This window comes from Salvelinus fontinalis, chromosome 32 (assembly GCF_029448725.1).
Source record: "Salvelinus fontinalis isolate EN_2023a chromosome 32, ASM2944872v1, whole genome shotgun sequence".
NCBI lineage: Eukaryota > Metazoa > Chordata > Actinopteri > Salmoniformes > Salmonidae > Salvelinus > Salvelinus fontinalis.
The window spans coordinates 17,908,501-17,922,863 of NC_074696.1; the positions used below are offsets into that span (position 1 = coordinate 17,908,501).

At 40.1% G+C, this 14,363-nt stretch overlaps 1 protein-coding gene across 5 annotated transcripts in view; it reads left to right on the plus strand.

The window, feature by feature from the left end:
- The first annotated feature begins 319 nt into the window (after positions 1-319).
- Positions 320-14,363, plus strand: part of LOC129830820 (engulfment and cell motility protein 1) — a 231,173-nt gene continuing 217,129 nt past the window's right edge. For 4 of the 5 annotated variants that reach the window (XM_055893574.1, XM_055893572.1, XM_055893576.1 and 1 more), the window contains exon 1: positions 320-494. The gene's annotated coding sequence lies outside the window, so the exon portion shown is untranslated. The remainder of the gene's footprint in view (positions 495-14,363) is intronic. The other variant, XM_055893579.1, reaches the window with a different exon arrangement.

The following is a 14,363-nucleotide window of genomic DNA, read 5'->3' on the forward strand; positions in this document are numbered from 1 at the left end:
ATGTTCAAAATTATTTTAATTTTAAGGTCTTACCCAATCAAAGTTAGTTTCCCCCTTTTATTTCAAATAAAGGTATTTTATGGTAGGCTACAAGGTTATAGGCCTAACCCCCACCCCCATATGCTCTCTTTGATATATTATGTATTAATTCATCGATAGCTATGAAATATTAAACGCTTATCCCAAGGTTCAAGCATGACATTATTCATTTGCTATCATAATAATTGCCACACATCAACGGGGAGTGTCCTGTCGCCCCATTCAATTGTTCAATTGTTTGTTGTGTTTTAATTGGTCAACGTCCCTCGCATCGCTGCTCGAGCCTCGGAGGAGAGAGGAGCCAACCAACAGAAGGCGAAGAAAGAGGAAGTGAAAACATCAGCACAATCTAGCGCACAGGAGAGGGACAGAAAACACAGAACTGACTGTCTATCTGTGACACAAACTCCGAACATCAGCGCTTTGGCACAGGATAAGTCCCCGCGCTTTGCCAGGTTGGTAAACATTCAAAATGTTCTTTAATTAAGCCCACACAGAAAGCATGCATTTGGGTTTTTCTCTTTGCTTCTACTGATTTAGGCTACACGCTATATAACACCTCGCTACTATTGCCAATGTTACTGCCAGTGTTAAATTTGAGGTTATATTTTAGGTCTGCGCGCCCTGGAAATTGTATCAGTAGGCTACTTTTCAGCAGGAGTGGCCGCCAGCGGTTCTGGGCGCTGTTCTGTTGATTGACAAGCTTGCTCAAAACAATCCAGCCGCTCTTGAAGTTGGCTCGTTCGCCTCCAGTTTACAATTCCATCCTGAACACTGGACTTCCCATGAAATAGGTCGTGTATGAAGTCGTTGTTTGTTGAAACAAGTGGATAACTTGTTTACAAAATAGCTCTGTCCAGACTTTGTTCTGTAGCATACAGGGCAAGTTACAATATATCCTCGATCAGTTTAGATGTTATTTATATAAATAAGAAGATTATGGAATGACTAGGCATACAGTCGTATTTTTCGTTTAGTTAATCAAACAGCTCAAACTTCCCTTGTTCAGCTTTGGCCACTGTAAACAAACCTGAATTAACTTACAGGAGAAGTCCGCTCATCGCCCCTCCTGCCTATGTTTCCCTTGCACGTGGTTTTGAACATTTTTCACCTTCAGATTGAGTTGCTTTTATTGTGGGAGGGATATACGCAATGACTCGCCCAGATATGGGAGGCACGCTATCAATTCAACCACATTCAATTCATTGCATTGCAATCAATGGCATTTTGGGAGTAATTGTAGGCTAGAAGATGCATCCAGTGGCAGCAGTTTGCCTGTAGATGTTTTCTCTCTAGATGTTTTCTCTATCCTATAGATGTTTACTCTATCCTATAGATGTTTACTCTATCCTATAGATGTTTACTCTATCCTATAGATGTTTTCTCTATCCTATAGATGTTTTCTCTCTAGATGTTTACTCTATCCTATAGATGTTTACTCTATCCTATAGATGTTTTCTCTCTAGATGTTTACTCTATCCTATAGATGTTTACTCTCCTATAGATGTTTTCTCTCTAGATGTTTACTCTATCCTATAGATGTTTTCTCTATCCTAAAGATGTTTTCTCTCTAGATGTTTACTCTATCCTATAGATGTTTTCTCTCTAGATGTTTACTCTATCCTATAGATGTTTTCTCTCTAGATGTTTTCTCTATCCTATAGATGTTTTCTCTATAGATGTTTTCTCTATAGATGTTTTCTCTATAGATGTTTTCTCTATCCTATAGATGTTTACTCTATCCTATAGATGTTTACTCTATCCTATAGATGTTTACTCTATCCTATAGATGTTTACTCTATCCTATAGATGTTTTCTCTCTAGATGTTTACTCTATCCTATAGATGTTTACTCTATCCTATAGATGTTTACTCTATAGATGTTTACTCTATCCTATAGATGTTTACTCTATCCTATAGATGTTTACTCTATCCTATAGATGTTTTCTCTCTAGATGTTTACTCTATCCTATAGATGTTTACTCTATCCTATAGATGTTTACTCTATCCTATAGATGTTTACTCTATCCTATAGATGTTTTCTCTCTAGATGTTTACTCTATCCTATAGATGTTTTCTCTATCCTATAGATGTTTTCTCTATAGATGTTTTCTCTATAGATGTTTTCTCTATAGATGTTTTCTCTATAGATGTTTTCTCTATAGATGTTTTCTCTATCCTATAGATGTTTACTCTATAGATGTTTACTCTCTAGATGTTTACTCTCTAGATGTTTACTCTCTAGATGTTTACTCTATCCTATAGATGTTTACTCTATCCTATAGATGTTTACTCTATCCTATAGATGTTTACTCTATCCTATAGATGTTTTCTCTCTAGATGTTTACTCTATCCTATAGATGTTTTCTCTATCCTATAGATGTTTTCTCTATAGATGTTTTCTCTATCCTATAGATGTTTACTCTATCCTATAGATGTTTACTCTATCCTATAGATGTTTACTCTATCCTATAGATGTTTTCTCTCTAGATGTTTACTCTATCCTATAGATGTTTACTCTATCCTATAGATGTTTTCTCTCTAGATGTTTACTCTATCCTATAGATGTTTTCTCTATCCTATAGATGTTTTCTCTATAGATGTTTTCTCTATAGATGTTTTCTCTACAGATGTTTTCTCTATAGATGTTTTCTCTATAGATGTTTTCTCTATCCTATAGATGTTTACTCTATAGATGTTTACTCTATAGATGTTTACTCTATCCTATAGATGTTTTCTCTCTAGATGTTTACTCTATCCTATAGATGTTTACTCTATCCTATAGATGTTTACTCTATCCTATAGATGTTTACTCTATCCTATAGATGTTTACTCTATCCTATAGATGTTTTCTCTCTAGATGTTTACTCTATCCTATAGATGTTTTCTCTATCCTATAGATGTTTTCTCTATAGATGTTTTCTCTATCCTATAGATGTTTTCTCTATAGATGTTTTCTCTATAGATGTTTTCTCTATCCTATAGATGTTTACTCTATCCTATAGATGTTTACTCTATAGATGTTTACTCTATAGATGTTTACTCTATCCTATAGATGTTTACTCTATCCTATAGATGTTTACTCTATAGATGTTTTCTCTATAGATGTTTTCTCTATAGATGTTTTCTCTATAGATGTTTTCTCTATAGATGTTTCCTCTATCCTATAGATGTTTACTCTATCCTATAGATGTTTTCTCTATCCTATAGATGTTTCCTCTATCCTATAGATGTTTACTTTATCCTATAGATGTTTCCTCTATCCTATAGATGTTTCCTCTATCCTATAGATGTTTACTCTATAGATGTTTACTCTAGATGTTTACTCTATCCTATAGATGTTTACTCTATAGATGTTTACTCTATAGATGTTTACTCTATAGATGTTTACTCTATAGATGTTTACTCTATCCTATAGATGTTTTCTCTCTAGATGTTTACTCTATCCTATAGATGTTTTCTCTCTAGATGTTTTCTCTATCCTATAGATTGGATCATTATCTTTAAAAAAATGACACATATACACACACACACACCAATCCTATGTTTTTGGAGCTGCTTCGTCTGACTGTGAGTGTGTGTGACAGTAGTATGGCCCCAGCTATGATGATCTCAGAGACCTCTTCACAGAGGGCAATGCAGCCCCTCATCCATGTTCCGTTAACCAGAAGAGATGCTTGTGTTGTGTGTGTGTGTGTGTGTGTGTTTGTTGTGATGGCACAGCAGCAGGAATGCCTGTTTCATCATGTCCTATTGATATAAACACACAGAAGATACTGGCTCCCTCTGAGTCTGGCTGCCAGGGATTATGGGTGTCAGGACTGTGGTAGACAGATGTGGCTGTATTGCCAGTGTAGACTATCCCTTGTATTGATATTGGCCTTGCCTTGTACTGAGTTCCTCAAAGATGCCAACCGATTCTTAATTCCTCGGTTACATATCAGTGGTATCTACATTTTCTGCCTTATGGAGATTTGGAATGGGGTTTAGGATTGAGCTAATTGCCTGATTTGATTAAGTTGTAGTCTTACAGTATGCATTCATCTAACCGAGTACAATACGTTGTCACAATTGATGTGGTTTCACTTGATGCCTCCATCAATCTACACAACAATGTAGTCATATAACCTATTCCTAAATCTACTATGTGTGTGTTTGTTTTTACTAACTCTTCTTCACACCTGGAGGACCAGTGTGTCCAGCCTGGAAAGCCTTGACTAGCGGTCCAGAAGGGATGTGTCAGCAGAATATCATCCCTTTTTATAGACCCCTGAAGAACAGCATGACAAAGAAATTGAACACACAGGGAAAATACTATTTTAATGGTCATAACACACGCAGGGGAAAATACTGTTTAACTGGTCAGAGCAAGCCCCTGCTCGATTCTCGACTTGCCCAAATAAACATTTATAAACCCCTAAGGGGTCTTTAAACGAAAATGACACAAAGTTAATAGTATTTAGAAGTGAATTCTTTCCAGCTTTGGTTTTCCCCCTCACATTTATCCCAGTATAAGCCTCATTGATGAAGAGGAAATACATTAAAGGGCAGTATCTTTTGTTTTAAGTCTAGAGATTAATAATCTAAATTTATTTATTTAACTAGGCAAGTCAGTTAAGAACAAATTCTTATTTACAATGACGGCCTACCTCGGCCAAACCCTAACGACGCTGGGCCAATTGTGCGCCGCCCTATGGGACTCCCAATCACGGCCCGGTTGTGATACAGCCTTGAATCGAACCAGGGTCTGTAGTGATGCCTCTAGCACTGAGATGCAGTGTCTTAGACCACCGTGCCAGTCAGGAGATCAAGGTCTGCACCAAGAGTTTCTGAGTAGGAAGGAGTGTTGATCTAGGATCAAGTCCCGCCTGTCCATAATAATCTGATTCATTATGACCTAAAATGCTAAACTGATCCCAAATCAGCACTCGCACTCAGAGATGCTTGATATATATGGCCCCAGATTAGGTTGCAGACTGAAAGGAGATTGTTCCAAGGGAACATGGCTCATTCAGATTCACCACATGTGCCTGGGTGCACATAAATTACTCTGAAGTTTGGCACCCTCTCACCTCCAACCATGGCAATTTATGAGTAGAAAACCTCGCCTGGCATGTCTCTCTCTCTCGTTCTTGCTGAGGTATGTAAATTGTTATCCTATTGATGTATTCCGTGCTTGCTATTTGTTAATCTTAATGTTTTCCCCACCAGAAGTCCTGTCTAAAAAGCCTCCAGTTGCCGCCTGTCAAACTTTTGATTCAAACTTCACTGTCTTTTGTACCTCGCTGGGTTGGCAGTGGTTAATACCTTAAACATCCAATGTATAATCCTTTAATCTGCTAGTAAATCTCTCCTAGGCTCTACATGTCCTCATGTAGTTTAAGGTTCAATTGATTCGATGTTTCATTTAAGATTTATGTATCCATGTGTTTTAATGGCTCCCTGCAGTATTACAGCGTTAATTGAAACAGCAGGTAAGTGTAAATGAAGGTGTTATACTGTAAAGGAACACACACACACACACACACACAGAGTTTTAGATGAGGTGATGATAATCTAGTCATTTGTAGTATAAATCTGTGATGCTGCAACCACTGAATACACAATGACAGTTATTAATATTCTACCACAGAAGCACGGGCTTAAGGGAATGGCAGAACTGTAAGGAAATGGGCTCACTGCGTTTATATTCTTCTGCTGTACAGTCGTGGCCATATGTATTGAGAATGACACAAATATTAATTTCCACAAGGTTTTCTGCTTCAGTGTCTTTAGATATTTTTGTCAGATGTTACAATGGAATACTGAAGTATAATTACAAGCATTTCATAAGTGTCAAAGGCTTTTATTGACAATTACATGAAGTTGATGCAAAGAGTCAATATTTGCAGTGTTGACCCTTCTTTTTCAAGACCTCTGTAATCCGCCCTGGCATGCTGTCAATTAACTTCTGGGCCACATCCTGACTGATGGCTGCCCATTCTTGCATAATCAATGCTTAGAGTTTGTCAGAATTTGTGGGTTTTTGTTTGTCCACCCGCCTCTTGAGGATTGACCACAAATTTCCAATGGGATTAAGGTCTGGGGAGTTTCCTGGCTATGAACCCAAAATATCGATGTTTTGTTCCCCGAGCCACTTAGGTATCACTTTTGTCTTATGGCAAGGTGCTCCATCATGCTGTGAAAGGCATTGTTCATCACCAAACTGTTCCTGGATGGTTGGGAGAAGTTGCTCTCGGAGGATGTGTTGGTACCATTTCTTTATTCATGGCTGTTTTCTTAGGCAAAATTGTGAGTGAGCTCACTCCGTTGGCTGAGAAGCAACCCCACACATGAATGGCCTCAGGATGCTTAACTGTTGGCATGACACAGGACTGATGGTAGCGCTCACCTTGTCTTCTCTGGACAAGCTTTTTTCCAGATGCACCAAACAATCGGAAAGGGGATTCATCAGGGAAAATGACTTTACCCCAGTCCTCAGCAGTCCAATCCTTGTACCTTTTGCAGAATATCAGTCTGTCCCTGTTGTTTTTCCTGGAGAGAAGGGGCTTCTTTGCTGCCCTTCTTGACACCAGGCCATCCTGCAAAAGTCTTTGCCTCACTGTGCGTGCAGATGCACTCACACCTGCCTGCTGCCATTCCCGCAGCTGAATCAACTTTAGGAGACGGTCCTGGCACTTGCTGGACTTTCTTGGGCACCCTGAAGCCTTCTTCACAACAACTGAACCGCTCTCCTTGAAGTTCTTGATGATCCGATAAATGGTTGATTTAGGTGCAATCTTACTGGCAGCAATGTCCTTGCCTGTGAAGCCCTTTTTGTGCAAAGCAATGATGATGGCACGTGCTCCCTTGCAGGTAACCATGGTTGACAGAGAAAGAACAATGATTCCAAGCACCACCCTCCTTTTGAAGCTTCTAGTCTGTTATTTGAACTCAATCAGCATGATAGAGTGATCTCCAGCCTTGTCCTCGTCAACACTCACACCTGTGTTAACAAGAGAATCACTGACATGATGTCAGCTGGTCCTTTTGTGGCAAGGCTGAAATGCAGTGGAAATGTTTTTTTGAGATTCCGTTCATTTGCATGGCAAAGAGGGACTTTGCAACGAATTGCAATTCATCTAATCACTCATGACATTCTGGAATATATATGCAAATTGCCATCATACAAACTGAGGCAGCAGACTTTGACACACATATACATTTTCATTCTCAAACTTTTGGCCACAACTGTACTCTGATCAGTTCTTGAGATCATTGGTTGTACTCTTCAGTAAGTAAGTACTCTTCTGTAATCTGTACTGAGACCAGAGGCCTTAGCCTGATTTGAGGGCAACGAAGCTCCCTCAAGTAGGTTTGACATTATGGTACAGCCAGATCAGAGGTTTTAAACTGTACAGTACACTGTAAATAATCTGTTAAGTGATAGTATTCACTTTGTCCCCTAACATTCCAGCTGTACTCAAGAAGACTTAGGTCCTAATGAGTTGAGTGTTAATTAGATGTTCCTGTCTATTTAGTATCCCACCACCACATACCATCCCTCCCCACAGATATTTGAACAAGATCGTTAACCGATAGTTATTGATTTGGTCTACCTCTTTCCAGCTGTCTGTGGAAGAGCTTGTACAGTATGTAACCTTTTAGAGTTTTGGTATTTAGTTTCCTGTTACTATGAACCAGTCAGATGAACATTACAGAGTTAGGAATTTATCTAAGTATAGCTTGGATGGGTGCAGATGTGTTTTTTCTCTCTCTTGTTGTGTGAGTGTGTCAGGATGGTGTTGGATGTGTTGATTATATTTCTCTCTGTTCTACATGTCGTCTCCAGCAGCTGGAGCATGCTGCTGTACAACCCAGGTGTTCACACAGGTTAGCTCCAGCTGTACTCACTGTGTTTCCTCTACTACTGCTTTCACAGGATGGGTCACTGCTCTCCTACTGCTGCCTTCTATGGATCCACCTTCTTCTCGTCACGCTCCTGCACTCTTCCTTTTGTCTTTTTTTCGTTCTCTCCATCGCTCCCGTTGTTCTCCACATAAAAATATTATGATGTGGACTTCTGATACTCAGTAATGCTTCCACACTCGTGTGCACGGATCAGTTGGAAATCCAACCATGATCCTGATGGCTTGCACGGGGTAACAACAGCCGGTGTAAAAATTCACCCCTCTGATGCAAAGACACTGTCTACGAGAAGCCTTCTGCTACTGTATAGCTCCTGTCAGTGTTTCACCTCATTTTCAGGCGCGGCACAAAGGCCCCCAAAACAAAATCTAAACCCCCTGGCACCAAACTATCTAGCCTGCTTTTGTTTGTCTATATACTATGATATTTATGGTATGTTAACTTCTTAGTGATCCCTTTGCGCGCCAATCCCGTTAAGGGGATTGATTTGACAACACCCAGTGAAATAGCAGCGCGCCAAATTCAAAAACAGAAATACTCATAATAAGAATTCATAAATCATACAAGTGTTATACATCGGTTTAAAGATAAACTTCTTGTTAATCCAGCCAGTGTCTGATTTCAAAAAGGCTTTACGGCGAAAGCAAACCATGCTATTATCTGAGGACAGCACCCCATCAAACAAACACATGAAAATCATAATTCAACCCGCCACAAAGTCAGAAATAACATATAATTCATGCCTTACCTTTTGAAGATCTTCTTCTGTTGGCACTCCAATATGTCCATTAAACATCACAAATGGTCCTTTTGTTTGATTAATTCTGTCGTTATATCCCCACAATGTCCATTTATTTGGTGCGTTTGATTCTGAAAATACACCTTATCTAATAAGTTACCTGTAAACTTGATCCAGACATTTCAAACAACTTTCCTACCACAACTTTAGGTATTTTTAAACGTAAATAATCAATCAAATTTAAGATGGGATAAACTGCGTTCAATAGCGGATAAAAACAAAGTGGAGCGAGCTTTTAGGTCACACGCCTCTAACAGACAGTACACTTCACTCAACCCTCAATCTGAACATGGCTACTTCTTCATTTCTCAAAGGAAAAACATCAACCAATTTCTGAAGACTGTTGACATCTAGTGGAAACGATAGGAAATGCAAGCAAGTGCCTTAGAAATCTAGATGTCGATAGAAAACCAATTGAAAATAGTGACCTCAAAACATAATCCTGGATGGTTTGTCCTCGGGGTTTTGCCTGCCAAATAAGTTCTGTTATACTCACAGACATGATTTTAACAGTTTTAGGAACTTCAGAGTGTTTTCTATCAAAATCTACAAATAATATGCATATCTTAGCTTCTGGGCCTGAGTAGCAGGTAGTTTACTCTGGGCACCTTATTCATCCAAGCTACTCAATACTGCCCCCAGCCATAAGAAGTTAACAAAGAGCTGCAGTTAATTTTAGAATGGGTTGCAAGGAATAAGTTAGTTCTAAATATTTCCAAAACTAAAAGCATTGTATTTGGGACAAATCATTCACTAAACCCTGAACCTCAACTAAATCTTGTAATAAATAATGTTGAAATTGAACAAGTTGAAGTGACTAAACTGCTTGGAGTAACCTTGGATTCTAAACTGTCATGGTCAAAACATATTGATACAACAGAAGCTAAGATGGGGAGAAGTCTGTCCATATTAAAGCGCTGCTCTGCCTTCTTAACAACACTATCAATGGGGTCTAGTTTTGTCGCACCTGGACTACTGTTCAGTCGTGTGGTCAGGTACCACAAAGAGGGACCTTGGAAAATTACAGATGGCTCAGAACAGGGCAGCACGGCTGGCCCCTAAATGTACAGAGATAATATGCATGTACATCTCACATGGCTCAAAGTGGAGGAGAGAATGACTTCATCACTACTTGTTTGCAAGACATGCCACCAAAGGTCTCTTCACAATCCCCAAGTCAAGAACAGACTATGGGAGGCGCACAGTACTACATAGAGCCATGGCTACATGGAACTCTATTCCACATCAGGTAACTGATGCAAGCAGTAGAATCAGATTTTAAAAACAGATACAAATACACCTTGTTGAACAGCGGGGACTGTGAAGAGACACACAGGTACAGACACACATGATAAGACATGCACTCTACACACGTACACATGGATTTTGTATTGTAGATATGTGATAGTAGAGTAGTGGCCTGACAGAACACACTTAATGTATTGTGTAAAGTGTTGTATTATGTTTCATTGTATATAACTGCCTTGATGTTGCTGACCACTCCCATTATGATAGAAATGATTCACCATTGGTTGAAGGTGATCACTCAGAATGGCTATTTATTGGCGTTTACCATGCCAGGAACATATACCACTTGCCATAACAGAGCCGCCAGATAGCCCAATGTAGAGCACTACATCAGTCTCTCTACTCTGTAGCACTGCTGTGTGTGTGTGTGTGTGTGTGTGTGTGTGTGTGTGTCTGTGCACGCGTCTCTCCCTCCCTGCCTGCTCCCTGTCCATGCAGCATGGACGTGGCATGTGAGTCACAGCACGCCTCTCCTCTGTCTCGCTCGCTCGCTCTCTCCCTCCCTGCCTGCCGCTCACAGCACAGGTCTTATCAAAGCCTGCCCCTGATGGGAGAGGACAGCACATGGATGGATGGATGGATGGATGGATGGATATATGGTGAGCTGAACTGGAAATAAAGCAAGGCGTTAGATTGGATGGATGGATCAGTTTACTCGGTTTCTAAGAAACCATGAGCTCACTTGCTCTCTCTCTGCCTCTCACTCCTTCCTTCCTTCCTCCCTTGGCTGACCCTCTTGTTATCTCTTTGATCTGTTTCTCATTTCCACTCCAGTACGGTCTGACTATGCAAATGTATGGAGCCTTAGCCTAATGAAACAGCACTGTGTACGGAAACCGAATTGATGTGCTCCTTTTTATCACATCAAGGAAAGAATGTTGCATAAGGCCTCCATTTTTTTTGAATTATGAGACCAAAGGGGATAGGATAGATGTTTGATTAGAAAGAGACTAATATTTGAGAAATATTGTGTAGATTGGTTTTAAGGATGTAGCAATAGCTAAGTTAACTCTGCAGATTTTCTTTTCCAAAAACTGATTAGGTTGTCAAATTAGACGTTTGACTGGGAATTCTAGATGCCAGTAAAACTGGATAAGACTCTTACTGTGAGTGTGTGTGTTGTGGTGGAGTCATGTTCCCAGGGCAGTGATACACTCACTATCTTTCTTGTCTTGTTGACTGTGTCATTCAGCACAGGCTGACCTTGAGGTTAACAACAACTCACAGAACCAGGAATCTGACTGTCAGATGATAAAGAATCAAGAAAAACAGGTGTCCCAAATGACACCCTATTCACTAAAAAGTGCACTACTTTTGACCCTATTCACTATATAGTGCACTACTTTTGACAAAGGTCCATAGAGCTTTGGTCAAAAGTATGCACTATGTGCAGTGCCTTTGGAAAGTATTAAGACCTCTTGACTTTCTCAACATTTTGTTAGTTTGCTCAATTTTAGAATAAAGCTGTAATCTACACACAATACCCCATAATGACAAAGTGAAAACAGGGTTTAAAATATAAATAAAAAAACAGAAATACCTTATTTACATAAGCATTTAGACCCTTTGCTATGAGGCACGAAATTGAGCTCCGGTGCATCCTGTTTCCATTGATTATCCTTGATGTTTCTACAACTTGGAGCCCACCTGTGGTAAACTCAATTGATTGAAGATGATTTGGAAAGGCACACACCTGTCTATATAAGGTCCTACAGTTGACATGTGTATGTCAGAGCAAAAACCAAGTCATGAGGTCGAAGGAATTGTCCGAAAGAGCTCCGAGACAGGATTGTGTTCGAGGCACAGATCTGGGGAAGGGTACCAAAACATTTCTGCAGCATTGAAGGTCCCCCAGAACACAGTGGCCTCCATCATTCTTAAACTGAAGAAGTTTGGAACCACCGAGACTCTTCCTAGAGCTAGCCGCCCAGCCAAACTGAGCAATCGGGGGAGAAAAGCCTTGGTAAGGGAGTTGACCAAGAACCCAATGGTCGCTCTGACAGAGCTCCAGAGTTCCTCTGTGGAGATGAGAGAATCCTCCAGAAGGACAACCATCTCTGCAGCATTCCACCAATCAGGCCTTTATGGTAGAGTGGCCAGACGAAAGCCCCTCAGTAAAAGGCACATGACAGCCTGCTTGGAGTACCTGAATACTCTCAGACCAGGAGAAACAAGATTATCTAGTCTGATGAAACCAAGATTGAACTCTTTGGCCTGAATGCCAAGCGTCATGTCTGGAGGAAACCTGGCACCATCCCTACGGTGAAGCATGGTGGTGGCAGCATCATACTGTGGGGATGTTTTTCAGCGGCAGGGACTGAGAGACTAGTCAGGATCGAGGCAAAGATGGATGGAGCAAAGTACAGAGATCCTTCATGAAAACCTGCTGCGGAGCGCTCAGGACCTCAGACTGGGGAGAAGGTTCACCTTCCAACAGGACAACAACCCTAAGCACACAGCCAAGACAATGCAGGAGTGGCTTTGGGACAAGTCCTTGAATGGCCCAGCCAGAGCCTGGACTTGAACCCGATTTTGAACATCTCTGGAGAGACCTGAAAATAGCTGTGCAGCAACACTCCCCATCTAACCTGACAGATCTTGAGAGGATCTGCAGAGAAGAAGGGGAGAAATTACCCAAATACAGGTGTGCCATGCTTGTAGCGTCATACCCAAGAAGACTCGAGGCTGTAATTACTGCCAAAGGTGCTTCAACAAAGTACTGAGTAAAGGGTCCGAATACTAATGTAAATGTAATATTTATTTATTTATTTTTATACATTTGCTAAAATAAAAAAATAAAACAGTTTTTGCTTTGTCATTTATAGGGTATTGTGTGTAAATGGGGGTGGGGGGGGGGGGGGTAAAAAAACAATTTAATACATTTTAGAATAAGACTCTAATGTAACAAAATGTGAAAAAAGTCAAGGGGTCTTAATAGGATACCAATTGGATGCTCACAGAATCTGTGGTATTCTCGCAGAATCTGTTGTATTCTCTCAGAATCTGTGGTATTCTCTCAGAATCTGTGGTATTCTCACAGAATCTGTGGTATTCTCACAGAATCTGTGGTATTCTCACAGAATCTGTGGTATTCTCGCAGAATCTGTGGTATTCTCGCAGAATCTGTGGTATTCTCGCAGAATCTGTGGTATTCTCGCAGAATCTGTGGTATTCTCGCAGAATCTGTGGTATTCTCGCAGAATCTGTGGTATTCTCGCAGAATCTGTGGTATTCTCGCAGAATCTGTGGTATTCTCTCAATTTTTAGCAGAACCCAGAAATAAGGACCTCCAGTCTTTTACAATGGAGTTTAGAGAGAATACAGACATTATCGTTGGCAGCATCAGATCCCCATATGAGCAATGGATTACATTCCTACAACCACAGTCCGACAGGCTCATCCATGTCTGTATCTTAACTAGAGAAGGCTGCTCAAAACACAGCAAGGGCTGTGTCTCAAACAGGATTTTCCTTAGCCGGTAATTGCTGGCTTTTGGCCCAAAAAGAAAAGCAGATAAATAGCATTGTTGCCAAATAGACTGGAAGAATAAACAATGGTTAACAGACTATCAGCGTGTCACCCACCACTTTACAATGTGATCTGGAGGCAGTATGCATTTTGAAATCATACTTAGTTGGTTGAAACCTGAATGTTGTATTTAATATTATGAGGCATGTTTTACCTTGCTTGAAAATCCGACCATAGAAACGTGTAGCGAAATATTTTATGAAGACTTCATAGGCTACGAGTGAGTTTCGGGAAGCGTACAATTTATCCTACCATTTTATACCGATCTGCATGCCAGTTATGATTTTCATATGTGCATTTTCGTGTAACAGTTTCATTTCAATAATGTTTTCGTTTCTCAAAATCATTGTCAAGAGGTTAATCATAAAAATCTTAATTTAAAATGATACAAATAAAAAAAGTTTCAAATTCAACTAATGCGAGAGCAGCAGCCTCTGCCATGTGGACACATTGATGCACAGTGACTATTGGCTACTACGTTGCCTAAATGAGCGTATGGAACTAACTCCGAGATGGCCGATGCAGCCGCTGGCCTCTAACTTTCATTTGTCAACTAAGTAAAAAACATAAGGCCGACAAATAAAAACTGTTTAAAATATACCGATGAAAGAACTGGAATTTTCAATCACATTATTCTCTTTACCTAGCCTGTTTCTCTCCCTCTTCTATCGGTCTTGAGCAATGTCTTGTGAAGCGCAACATTGATTTGATACAATCAACTGGATCCAGCCCTACACTGGAGCTAGTGAACTTGCAACATTGTATCAACTATAGTCTATTCC